Source organism: Poecile atricapillus, chromosome 2 (assembly GCF_030490865.1).
Source record: "Poecile atricapillus isolate bPoeAtr1 chromosome 2, bPoeAtr1.hap1, whole genome shotgun sequence".
Lineage (NCBI taxonomy): Eukaryota > Metazoa > Chordata > Aves > Passeriformes > Paridae > Poecile > Poecile atricapillus.
Window position 1 is genome coordinate 115,619,528 of NC_081250.1, and position 13,561 is coordinate 115,633,088.

Sequence of the window (13,561 nt, forward strand, 5' to 3'; positions counted from 1 at the left end):
TAGTGGAATTTGATTTAGAATGTGATGGAAGCTTTATGAATCGTATCATATGAAATCTGAGATGACAACTCCAGAAAAAAGGAGACGGCTTAAAAAGTCACATATATTTTAGATATTCTATTCCAAATATTCACTGAAGACAAGAAGTGGGAGAAGTAGCCAAAAAATAAACTTTGCCATGCTGTTGGAGTTTGGTTTTGAGGAGTTTTAGAGGGACACACTGCTCCTTCTTTCCTAAGCACTGTGAAAATAACCATGGTCCATGCACTGGGGTCATCTCACAGCACATAACATTTATGCTGGTGGTGAATATTCAGTTTAGTGTTCCACTGAATGAGTAATACAGCATGCCAGTCTGGAAGAAGTCTGGTGAAATATTAATGCTACTGTAAGTCCCACTGGAGGATGTCTCCCATGAATATATAATAGACATATTTATGTTGTGCACAATTTTGCATTAAAAAAATGTCTCCTCCAAATGTCTGCATGAGCATTTGTCTGAGCAACAAACCTCATTCAATGCAAATAATTCTCATCACTGCAGCACTATGAGAAAGATTGCTGTTTTGCAAAACTGAGCTGTGTGAAAAAGTGCAGAATAAATTTCAAGTCATAGATCAAAAGTTCAATTTAGAGGAAAACAAAATCTATATATTTTTCTATTCTTGAAAATTGTAGAAATGGAATTGATTTAAATTGCTTAGAAGGTCCACATAGTAATGAGTAAAGGTCCACATAATCAACAAGTAAAAACATGTATGTGGTCCTAATGTTGTTTATAACAACATGGTTCATACAAAATGTATGGGATGTGGCACCACATCTGATTTTTTGACATCTGATTTGGTATAAGGTTTTGTTGAAGAAGAAGAAATTACCTGTTAGTCCCATTTGAGATTTCTTTGCAAGTCAAAATCAATAAAATCATCATCATTACTGTCTGTTTTTGGGTAGCTGTCTTCCACATTGAATATTAAAGAGCTTTCAGACTGATGAAAAAAAGAAAAAGTTTAGAATGGTGGGAAAATTCTTTTATATTTTACTCAAACATGATGATGACAATGATGATGATGATGATTTGTCAGAAAAGCAGGCTTATTGTTAGAGGATTATGTCAAATGGGAAAAAAATATCTTTTCAAAGTGAAGGATTAAGACAAACTATTAGAACACTTTTGCCTTCATTGCCTTTTCAATGCCTTATATCTTATTTTTCACCTTTTTTTTTTTTTTTTTAGAGAGAGATTTTTACTCCAAGCACTTACTACCTTGCTTCTGATACACATAAGACCTGTGCTAGCAAAGATTGCATGGTATTTTCCCCTTTCTGGCCATATTTCTGGGATTTTCTGACTAAAACTAGTTGCTGGAAGACAATTTTACCACAGTAACACCTTATTTTCATTTTCCAGTCAGCAGCTGAACACTGTTTATTTTCTAGATAATCTTGATTACTCTTGTTCCATGTTGGCCATTGTTATTTTAGTTCTGTTTTATGGAACATAAAATGGAACACTTCAAATTTTTGCCAGTCCTAATGAAGTAACCTTTAATTCAAGACAGAGATAAATTAAAAATAAAGAAAGAATTTGCCTGCTGTTGTCTATATGCTAACAACACAACATTAAATTTAGGAAGAAGTATAGAGGAGCATTGGAATATAGAATTTATAGCTGTCCATTTGGCAGTCTCCAGCTTTGTTTTGCCCAGCTCATGACACCTGAGGGCAATTCCTCAGCTTGGTGTTTGAAATCCAGAGTTTAAAAAAGGCTTCTGCTGTGCCTTTGGGGTTTTATTAAAGAAAATCCTGATCTGGGGTCACTGACAGCTTGATACCTTGGGTTGCTACAGATTTCAAAAATTTCCAGGCTTCTGCTGTGATCTGTAATTTAATAAAAGGCAGAATGAAGGCCTACAGCACCTCCACCATGGCTGCTTCCAATGGAGGTGTCAGCACCTGCTAGAAATGGTAACGAGCCACGTCTTCATCATCCACTAAACTGAGCTCACAGCAATTGTTCTGTTCACTGCAAGGAACACCCAGGTTAACCCCTGCTTCTGCCTGGTGGACTGAGGTTCCCTAGGTACTGGAACTCAGATTTAGTAGTATGTATCAAGGCACAAGGGTATTTATTCAGCTGAAGAAAAGTGAGCCATGCAACACTAAGATGAGGAACAGTGAGCCTCAAGTATTGTCAGGATGTGATGAAGACTCTTCTGAAGGGCTCCAAGGCAAGAGCCATGTGCTATATAGATCCTGGACTCAAAAATATCTGTTAGAAATGAGAATATAAATGCTTTGCAACAAAAGCATCATATTTGTCTTCTTATTTTAGGTTCAAGAGGAAGAAATTACCAAATCACACAGTGTTATATCTTCAGTATATTGACAGCAACCAAACAGACTAGATATCTCTTCTGTCTAAAAGACAGATGTCTTTTTCTTCTTTCTGAGACAGAGGTAGTACTATGAAGATGTGAGGTGCAGGAACAACCTGTTAGATTTGCTGCTGTCTTGAAACCTAAAATGATACAATATGCAAACCCCAGGAATGGTTAAATTGAACTTCAGCCAGCTATCATGGTTAAATCTTGATTGCTCATAATCAGGATGAGTGAAGCTGAATCTTTTATGAAATTCTTAGCAGTGAATTAAATAGCATTTTCCTAGTATTCTTGGATAAGAAGAAATGAGGGAGAACTCTCAGGGACATTGATTAGCTGAACAACATGAACAGACCTATCTAAGAAAAAATTTCTCTGATAGCACTCCCAATGACACAAAGAACAAATGGAAACAGAATGAAGATACCAAAGGAACACTTGCTTATGGCTTAGTTGCCTCTGCTTGGTGTCTAAGCAACCTTGTATTAATGTATTTTTAAAATGTATGTGGCTTTTCAAGTGAAGTACAGACACTCTTAACCTTAGAGGACTAATGGAGGAAAGGTGTTCAAAGGTTCAAAGGTTTTCATTCAAGGGTTCTTCAGCACTATAAATGAATTAATATGAATATGTTGTTGCAGATGCCTTTGTCCTGCCACCTCTTAGCCTGTGTCTGGTATGCAGAAGTAAACCTTTTTTGCATTAGTGAAGAAAGTTGAATGAACCTTATTTTAAACTCTTTCTACCTCTTTGAAATGACTCAGGCTCTCTTAGAGGCATGCTTTGACTCTTTGAGGCAGAACAGAGGCATTGTAAGTGCCATTCCTGAGCACTGTGAGGAAACATTTATCACCAGCCGGTGATTTTCTGTTTGCTGATACTCACAGGTGTGTCAGTGACTCGTGGTTCTGGGGGTTGGAGGCACAGGTATGATGGGATGGCATGCTCTTGTGTTCTTCCATTTCCAGCAGAGGTGATGGCACAGAGGGAATCCTTTCTAACACACATCTTCACCGTCATACATTGCACACAGATAATCGTGTGTACACATCCATACACACACAGTCATACACTGCCACAGGGAGAGGAGAACCACTTTTGAGGCATTCCACCTCCAGTCTGCCTAGCTGTTACAATTAAATTCACTAGTTCTATGATACTTACAACAGCTGATGAAATGGTTCTTCCAATAGCACTGCATAAGTGCTGGGTAATGATTTTCACAGCTGCATTTTTCTAACAAGTTAATCACAGCACTCCCTCCTTTTCTCCCTCCCTCCCTCCAGCACTGCCTGATATTAGTAACTGGACATATCTCACGACTGTCTGGTAATTAGAGTTTGAACTCTTCTGCTTGACTAATTTATTAGCTAATATCATATGAAATTTGATGTTAATATGTCCTAAAGGCTAATCTATTCAGATTGCAATTCATAGATTTTAATAGTCTAGTGTGCTTTGGTAATCAGAAAGAATTATGTGATTATGGCTTGTGGCTTTAGCAATTAAAAAAGATTGGCTTTCAGTGCTCATTTCAGGGTTGTAGAATTTATGGAAAGGGGTCTATGATTTCAGTGTAATGTGGATCTTTTATATGTCACTGATCTCACTTAAGTAAGCTACCACGTGTCTCACATGGTTTAGGATGAGCAAATAAGCCTAACGCCAAATTGTTAGCAGGGTACTAGAAGTTAAAAGGTTTATAATCCCTGACATTTTTTGCAGTTGCTTCTTTATTCAGCTGAAGCATAAAAGTCAGAACTTAGAGAAAACTGAGATATGAGAAAAGAAATAGGAGATATGGAATGTGTTTAAGTCACATCAGGGTTACTGATGGGCTTTTTTAGCATCATTCAGGGAGCTTATACTAGATTGCTTATCTGCCACTAACCTCATTTCCAAAACACAATTCCCACTCTGTAATACTGCCATTCATATATTGCTTCTAAGCATCATTTTGCCTTAAATAGTGCAAAATTACACTTTGAACTGATTTAATTTTACAAGGAAATCTAGATTGTTCTGTGCAGTTTTCTAATCTTCATTCAGACACTTTCAGGCTCCCCCAAAATTTCATAACATTTAAATTATAAGTGTATTTCTACCTAGATCACAAAAAAATAATTTTGGGAAGCCTCAGCTTTAATCTCACTCCCAGAAGAACCCTGCTATAATGAAGTCCATGAAATGATTGATGATTACTTTAAACATCTGTCCATTAGGTGGATTTTAATATATGTGAAATATACTTTGCTGACCCCACTCTAATTCACTGTTATCAGAATGTATGTGGCACCAAGGCAAATATCTTTCCATGTCCATCACATTTACACTGTTACATTTATTCACCCAGCTTGTAGTCTCCTGAAGGAATTAAATCAAACATATTTGACAGAACCTGTTTTCTGTAAGACTATGCTGACTGTCATCTATTAAATTTTTCTCCTTTAACATTTGCTGAGCTAGTGAAGGGAAGAGCTTTCGGCTACTCTACAGAAAGGTCATTTTCCTGCAAGAGAAACTATCCAGGCAGAAATTTCCAGACAAGTTGGACTCTGTGCCATGTATCCATGAGACAAAAACGTGAAGTACACAGGCTGCTGCAGTCATGGCTAGTATGCAGGGATCCAAGCTGCTTGGAATTTTAAACAGAAAATGTTCAAATTCTAATTATCTTTAATCAAATGGACTAATCTGGAGATCAGTCCCAGGTACTGAGAATCCTACTAAAGTCATCGGGCATCATGAGTGACAGATACTCCTATTCAAAACAACCCTGCAGACTTATCAGCTCAAACTTATTTAGCATGAAGGACCAGTCTTGTGAGGAAGACTAATATGAGGTCCAGGAGAAGACACTACATTACTTCTATAGAAGAATGCAGTCTTGTCTCCCCTAAGTATGATACAATAGCTGAAGAACTGCTTCAAACTTCAAAACACTAGCAAAGCTATTAAATGAACACAAGAGAAAAGAGAAATCTAAAATCAGGTTGTGTGAGGGCTAAAAGGTTGTTAGAGAAAACACTTCAGGAGAGGTTTTCCTCATTATTTTGTGCTACTTTATATATGTGAAGAGTAGGGAGTGCCATAAGATGGCTTAATTAACTGAAGAGGATACAGGGCTACAGACCTGAGCAGTACAACAACCAAATCCTGAATTTCACAGGCATTTCCAAGACCATAAATACCTACTGCTCAATACAAAAGACCGGCCACAGACGATATCAACCATGGTATGACACATGACTGCATCTATATTCACATCTCTCCAATGATTTTTCAATCCAGGGACAAAAGGAAATGAGAGTATAACATACAAATGAAATGGTAGGGTGAACACACTACTGGTGTTCAGACCACTGTGTTCAGTCACCCAAATATATTAAGCACCTAATATTGTGTTTGGTACATATGCAGGTCTGCTTCTCCAGGTAAGGTCTTTCAGTGGCAGGAATTCTTCTAAAGTAAAATTTTCCCTTGCATTAAACTTCTTACCTACTCCCTTAAAGTCCCAAACATGGCTCTCCAAAAGACCTGCTTTACACAAGGGCACAGTCCTGGAAACCGGTGTCTTCTTATTCTGACCCAGTTCCACCCCTGTATAGCCACCTTAACATCTGGCACTTTTTTCCCTCCTCTTTTGCTCTGACTCTATCACTGTTTCCTTTCTTTTCAATCATTCAATACATCTTCCTTTAGTATAATCAGATTTTAGTGTAATTTCAAGTGATTTATTATACTGTGTGATATACCATAAACTTCTTGTACATAACTGATGCACCAAAACTTGCATGAAACATATTTTTAGTGGGTAATCAAAAAAACAAAGAGGGAAAAAGATAAATTAATATTTTAGACCTGACAAAATTTGTACAATGTGTTGTCAGTTTTATGCCAGTTAGAAGTTTCACAGAAGAGACATCAAAACTCACATACAACCTGGGCCATAGTCAGACACAAGTCTATTGAAAGTTATTCATTACAGACTTGCATGAGATAATACTAGATTTGAATTTGCCTCAATTACTGGGGAAAAAGATGATTCACAAGGTTAAATTTCAATGACAATGATGCAGTAGGACAAATGGTATATTTCTTTAACTGTCTCCTTTGAATCTATCTAAGAAAGTAAGCCATGGGCAGGTTTATTTCCTGTCTGCCATCACACAAGATGAAGTTGGGTAGAAAAGATACAGCACTATCTCATACTGGGGACTGTAGCAAATTCGAGAAAAGTGACCCATTGCAAAGATCATTTCAATAAAGCTATTTCTTCTGTGATATTCATAGAAGTGGATTTGATCTATGAAAAATATTACTATACTCAATAACCTCCAAGCCAATAACATGACATTAAAATAGTCAGGTAGTAATTTGCTTACTCCCTTCAGGACTAAAATAATGTTTCTCATATAAAAGTATAATTTATCTTTCCAAACTTATGATGTATAGAAATGAAAGAGTTAGTTCAATAAAATGAGTAGCCAAATCATTTGCTAAACAAATCAGTAATGACAGGTATTTGTTAATATTGCATCAACATGACATGGTGACATGCTGAACACCATGCAAAAATTCACGTGTGCAAAAATCCATGAAAAAAGAAAAAAACAGGGAAATCTACAGCTTTGAGGACAGTAAAGAACACCTCTAAAAACATGAGATGAAGACTCTGCTTCACAATTGGTGCAAAATCTGATCAAGTTTTATTTTTTTGGTTGTCTTTTTAGTTGGAAGTGTTATTTCACAAAACCAGAATATTTTATTTTATCAAATTTTATATAAATAAATTTTATCAAAATGATTACAAGACCATTGGTATTGAAAATTGTTAAAAATTGTGAAGAGGTCTTTTGGCTTTTTAAATGTTTTGGTTTTTTTTTTTTTTTTGATATTCAGAAGACTATTCATTTTGTAACTTAGGCTAATGCTAGAGGTTTTTACCTTAATATGTAATAACTTTTAGAGACTTCAATTTTATGTTTTGGTTTGGAATGTGGAAAAAGCTCAGTGTATTACTACTAAGCCAAGAACAGTGAAAATTCCAGTTTTACATATGATGCTGAATGTCCATTATTTTCTACCAAATAGTAGGTTTCACTTTGTAGAAAATATAAACATTTAATATTATTTATAGTTTTCCATGTTCCAGGTTAACAATTTATAGAAAAAACTATTATTAAAAATAAATGTTTTAAGAGAATCTAAAATTGTTGTATATCAAATTCAAATTTATTTATATTTGTTGTCCTCCAGATTAAAAACCAGAAGACATGCACACACTTGTATTTTTCTCTGTTAACCACCAGAAAAGATGGGCTATTTTAGTACAAAAAACCTACAATGTCATCATTAAAATATCTTGTGGTGGAGATGGTACTGCCAGGAACTGGGTATGTTTTTAGCTGCATATATTTATATACTTATAAACAAAATAACACCTTGTAGGTTAATTCTTCTCTCTATGATTTACCCCCCAAACCATGTCTTGAGTTATTTGAAATAAGAACATTTACTTAGGTTTTCACACCTTTAGAAAAAACCCTGAAGAATCCTCTATTATTGAAGCCTATTTTTCTTTCTTTTTTTTTTCTTTTTTCTTTTCTGGTTTATTTCTTTGTTGTTAATTATTTGTCTTCCAGAAATATATTGATGTTTCAACATATAGGAACTATTCAATTAAATTAGAAATGCTTATGAACATGTGTTTCCTACCTAAATACACTGTGGATTGGACAGTCAGTGCTCAAAAAGTGACTACAAAAATCAGGTTCTGAGACTTAGAGAAAGGATCACCTTTGAAATGTGAATAATAAGATTGCAAGTAAGTTGGCAGAGGCTTCATGACTACAGGCTTGTAATTTTATTGCCTAGCCAAAGGGACATAACTTTTGAGTTTCATTCCCTCTGTAAGAACTTTATAGTGCTTTTTGTTTTTTCCAGAAATTGTTTTTGATGCTTGTGATTCAACAACTTTTTCCAAACTAAGCAAATTCCAAAGGTTTCAGCCAGGATTTACTGTTGGAGGGTATCTCAGCTCTCCCAAAATACTCAGTATGAGCTACAGAGGTGTGCCCAAAACTCAAATCAATAGAACTTGCCAAAAACCCAAATCAATAGAATTTGATGGGCTTCTTCAGGTTCAACCACCTCACCCTCACTGCACGAAGAACCAGAGCATGTCAGGAGGCAGAGCAGTGGGCAATGAAAAGAAGAGCAAAATGTTCTTCTCTTGCACATGTTGTTACAAATCCAAATGAGAATTCACTCTTTTCTTTCTTACTGACTGCCTCAAAGTTGTTGAGTAAAAAAACCTTCACCATATCACTTCACTGACCCCTTAAAAGCCCAGATCAAAGGATTGATGTTCTCGTGATGGCTCCTCTTAGAGAAACCTCTTTTCATAGAAAAGGAAAATATTTAATTGAAATCATGTGTTGTCGTGGTTTTAAACCAGTAACTAAAAAAAATTACTTATTTTTTTGCTGTGAGATATGGATTAGAACAAGAGCAAAACAGGCTTAAAACTTAAAAGGAATAAAGAGAGTTTATTAACAAGCTACAAGAATAAGAACAACAGAATAAACTTCCAGAAAACCCTTTTTATCCCCTACTACCCACCATTCTTTTGCTCACATGACAACATAGAGACAAAAACTTTGGAACTTTGGTGTTTAAAACAGTCCCAATTCCTGCTAGAGTCTTTTCATCAGTCTTTGTAGAGAAACAGAAGTCTCATTCTGTTAATTTATGGAGTTTCTCACAACAAAACTATTTCTGTTATAGTTTTCTATTTCCCTGATGTCATCTGCCCAGAAAATGCTGTCATCAGAGCTCACTCCTCCCATTTCACATCACTCTGAGGTGTGTATGGGCCATGAGTTTAGGGATGTCATTTTAAGGATGAGTTATTCAAAGGCAAAAGTTCTCTTTATCTGTCTCTATGAGCTCTACTGGAAAACAGTTTTCTCATTGCCCTCATGGTCTCAAATTTTCGCTTCGCTCTGTTCCAGCACTTCACTGCATCACAATCACTTTACTTTTTACTCAAAATTTACACTTTGAACACTTTATTCCTCCCTATATACTCTGTCATGAATTAAAGGAATTTTTCAAGACCTTATTGTCCATTTCCATAGCCTCTACAGAAAGGTATTTCAGCTCATAAAGCATCTCCTTATTCTCTACCTTTTCTGAAGTTTAATTATTTTCTTTACTGTCTCTGATAGTTTTATAAAGTCTCTTTACATGTTGATTATTCTCTTTTTCATTCTCTGGATAAAAGGATTAATCTGCAAGTCTCATCTGGGTAATGAAAAGGTTAAAATCTTGCCCTGGCCTTGTAGACGGTTCTGTGATCTCTGCTGGAGCAGGAGCTGGAGCTGTCTTCGACAGAAGATTCTTCATGGCTGCTCTGGAGAGTGTGGTCGCTGTCTCAGCACGCCGCAGATCAAGAGCTTTTTCCTTTCTTTACTCGGCAGTCTCTGGTGAATTCAGCCACAGCAAAACCTGCAGCCGAGCCAGGGACCGGCCTGGCCCGGCCAGAGCCCGGGGCAAGCCCCGCAGGCCCCATCTCCCGGCCGGGAGCTGCTGGGCCCAGCCCAGCCCCGGCCCAGGCTGCAAGGCTGGGCAGGGAATGGGAGGCCAGCCAGAGCTCTGTTACCTTCCACAGCCAGGAAACAAAGAGAGCCAAGAGTGCTCTGACTTTACATCTTAAGGTAGGGTTCACAAGTTGATCTCACTTTTCAATGGTCAAAACTGCTGTCAATTCTTAGAAATGACCGATAATTGGTCAGGAGAAAAGACTCCCATCAGTCACCAGCACCTTCAACTTCCTTAGCTCCCAAAACCACCTTAAAGGTAAAGTCACCCCATGACATGTGTTTTAGTTCTTTTTGTAATAGCTCAGTGGTACAGCAGGCAAGATTTAATCAGTATACCCAGTGAACTGTTTTCATTAGTCCAGAGGCAAATTTCAGAGTTTATTTATCTTCTATGTTTATGGAAATCAGTGCATCTGTAAAACATCTCTACATCTTCCATAGCAAAATTATTTGCTGCTTTTGGGGTCTTTTAGTTCCTGTTTGTGTCTCCAAAATGTTTTCAAAAATAATGGACTGGCAAGTTACTATGCTGTTGTGTGCTCCAGCTGAATGTGCTGGGATTTGAATTGTTTTGAGTGCTTAAATCTCACGTCTGCAAATGCCCTTTTCAAACTGCAGCATCCAGAGATTTGCTGCTGCTGTTACAACACTCTGGGGACAGAGTTTACTTAGAAAAAACACCCTGGAGGGAAGAAATGTGCTCTTGTCTAGTCTGGAGCAAAGAGCTGGATTGTGCTCTGGATGCTCTCTGTGCAGGGGAGCTGGCAGCTGGGGCTGGCCAGTGTGAGCAGGGGCTCATGGGTGGCATCAGGAGCCATGGCCCCATACAAAGCACCCCAGGGCATCTGCAGAACATTATTTTGCTCACTTCTGGGGTAAACGCATGCAAGAGCTATTGCAAGTCAGGAAAAGGCATGAGATTTTTTTTGCCAGTCTGTTGCACAGAGTTTGGTAAAATATGTGGAACACAAGTACCAAAGTGTTAGCAAGGTGCTACCAATTGCAACCAACATTAAATTTTAGTGATAAAGATTCCAAATTGCTTCGGTCTGCTGCCAGAGTCATGGCTGAACATACTTTATCTTTTTTTAATTTTTTTTTTTTAAATATTAAATAGAGAGAAAACCAAGGGAAATAGTGCTGCAAATTAAAAGCCTTAATAATAGTGCGTTGACTGGTAATAGCTATAAGGGATTGTTCTGAAGAAAACTCCATGTTTGACAAACCTTTGTATGAGACAGAAGCGCTTTGGGGTCAGGGCAAAGGAAGAGGTTTATTTATTGAAAGGAACAGTTGTGACAATAGCTGTGAGAGAGGTTTGGTCCTACTGCTTGTTCTTCAAGCTAATTCGTTAGAGGGGTCAGAAGAGCATGTCAGGGATTAAAATACATTTTTTTTTTTTTTCTGCCGCCATTCTTCACTTGCATTCTCTTATCCTGGGGGGGGAGGGCCAGCATGAAGTCACACTATTTTCACTCCTGCACCAGCTGAAGCACTAACCTTGAGGCAGCTGTAAAGGAGGGTCACAGTATCTTCTCTGTGGACACCTCTGATATGAATACACCTGAACAAGAGATGATTGCAAATATGTTGTAAAGAAATATTACAGAATTTATAGTAGAACTTTTTATTTAAAAAAAAATTCCATAGTTTTCTCTCTTTTCATCATCTCTATCTCTCTTCCTTAGTTAGAACATATTTGTCTGAAATTAATTTGGCCCACAATTTTCAGTCTGGTCTAAGGTTTGTTTTTTCTTTCCAATGTTATATTTCATTGCCTTTCATTCTCTCCCTATTAGATATATTTAATGTGTCTTTCGAGTTAATTTCTGTTTCTTGACTCCAGCTTGCCTCTTTCTTCTCTTGCAGCTTTTGCTCTCCTTAGTCTTGTCTCACTGCACATTTTCAATTTTCTACAAAGAAGGACTTCCATGAGGAGAAAAATTCTTGCTTTGTCAAGGATGCTTTTATTTTTCCTTTTTTTTTTTTTTTTTTTATTTTATGCAGCATTCACAGCATAAAATATTGTTTTTCACAGGGAGGTGAAAAACTGAATTTCTTCTCCACTGATAAGCAAGCCCACAGTCTGTATCACCTGGGGAGGACTGGGCTTTTATTCTTTTCCCCATTCCTCTTATGGATATGGCTTTTGGCTCCTCTTGGCTTTTCTTTCAGGAACTAGGGAAGCTCTCACCGACATTAGCTCTGTAGCAGCAGCACTGGAAAATGGTTACATTTGTTTTATTATAGCAACATGGGAACCCCTCGCTGATTTCTGACTGAAAGCTGGGTCCCTGTTGAGGAAGGAACAAAAATAAAACAATGTGTTGGCCCTGTTTCTTCTGTTTAAACCTTCCTCTCTTGTTCAATAATTGAGAGACAGCCTGTGACCTCCATTCCTCAAACTAGCACAGCTCCAGGCAGCTACAAAAACATGTTCAGAGCCCAGCCATTGCACAAAACAATCTCTCAGTTAGTACTTCTCTTTGATAAATCTTCTTTTCTCACTGAACAGTCTTTGTGTTATAAATCATGAGTAGATTACCCCCAGATTTGGCTCCATTTCTCCTGAACATCAATAGAGAACTAACAAACACCAAACAAGGGTGTCTGTTGATTTGAGTCTATGCTTAATGGTTGCTAACTTCAGGTGAAGTCTGCATCCATCCCTACAATATTTGATACTATGTACTGTCATGTATAATCATATTTGGAGTAAAAAATTAGGAAAAGCTATATAATTTTCAATATTTGAATGTATTTTATTCCTATACTTTTACTGGTGTATAATTTGCATCAGGATAGTTTTTTACAGGAGCTGAAGAGTAATTTTAAACCATAAAATAACAATGAAACTATCTGGAAAAACCTGTAGGCTAGTTTCCTCGAACAGCAGAGGTGACAGGCACTTCACCAGTGTGCCAAACTCAGCAATGATGATGGGTTTCATTATATTTCATTATATATCATTATCCATGGTGGTGGATTGACCCTGGCTGGGTGCTAGGTGCCCACCCAGGCTGTTCCATGACTCCCTTCCTCAGCTGGACAGAGGAAAGAAAATATAATGAAAGGCACGTGGGTCAAGATAAGGCCAGAAGACATCAGTCACTAATTACTGTCATGGACAAAGCAGACTTGATGAGGAAATTAGTTTGATTTGCTACCAATCAAATCAGAGTAGAGTAATGGGAAATAAAAAACAAATAATAAAACCAGCATTCCCCCATCCCTCCCTTCTTCCTGGACTAAACTTCAATCATGATTTTCTCAATATCCTCCTCTCAGAGGCACAGGGGAACAGGGAATGGTGCTGTTGCACTTGGGTTTTCCCCCCTCCTTTTTAAAGACGTTACCCTTGGGGCTCTGCCACTGTTTCTGGTGGACTCATCCTCAGACAGTGGAATGTCCATCCTGGAACTGGCTGGCACTGGCTCTGCTGGACACAGGAGCATCTTCTGGAAGCTTCTCACAAAAGCCACCCCACCCGCTAAACCTGGCCACACAAATCCAGAACAGTCATAGAGTCTTGCAGGACCTTTAAGTAACAGAAATGAGCATGAGAGAGCA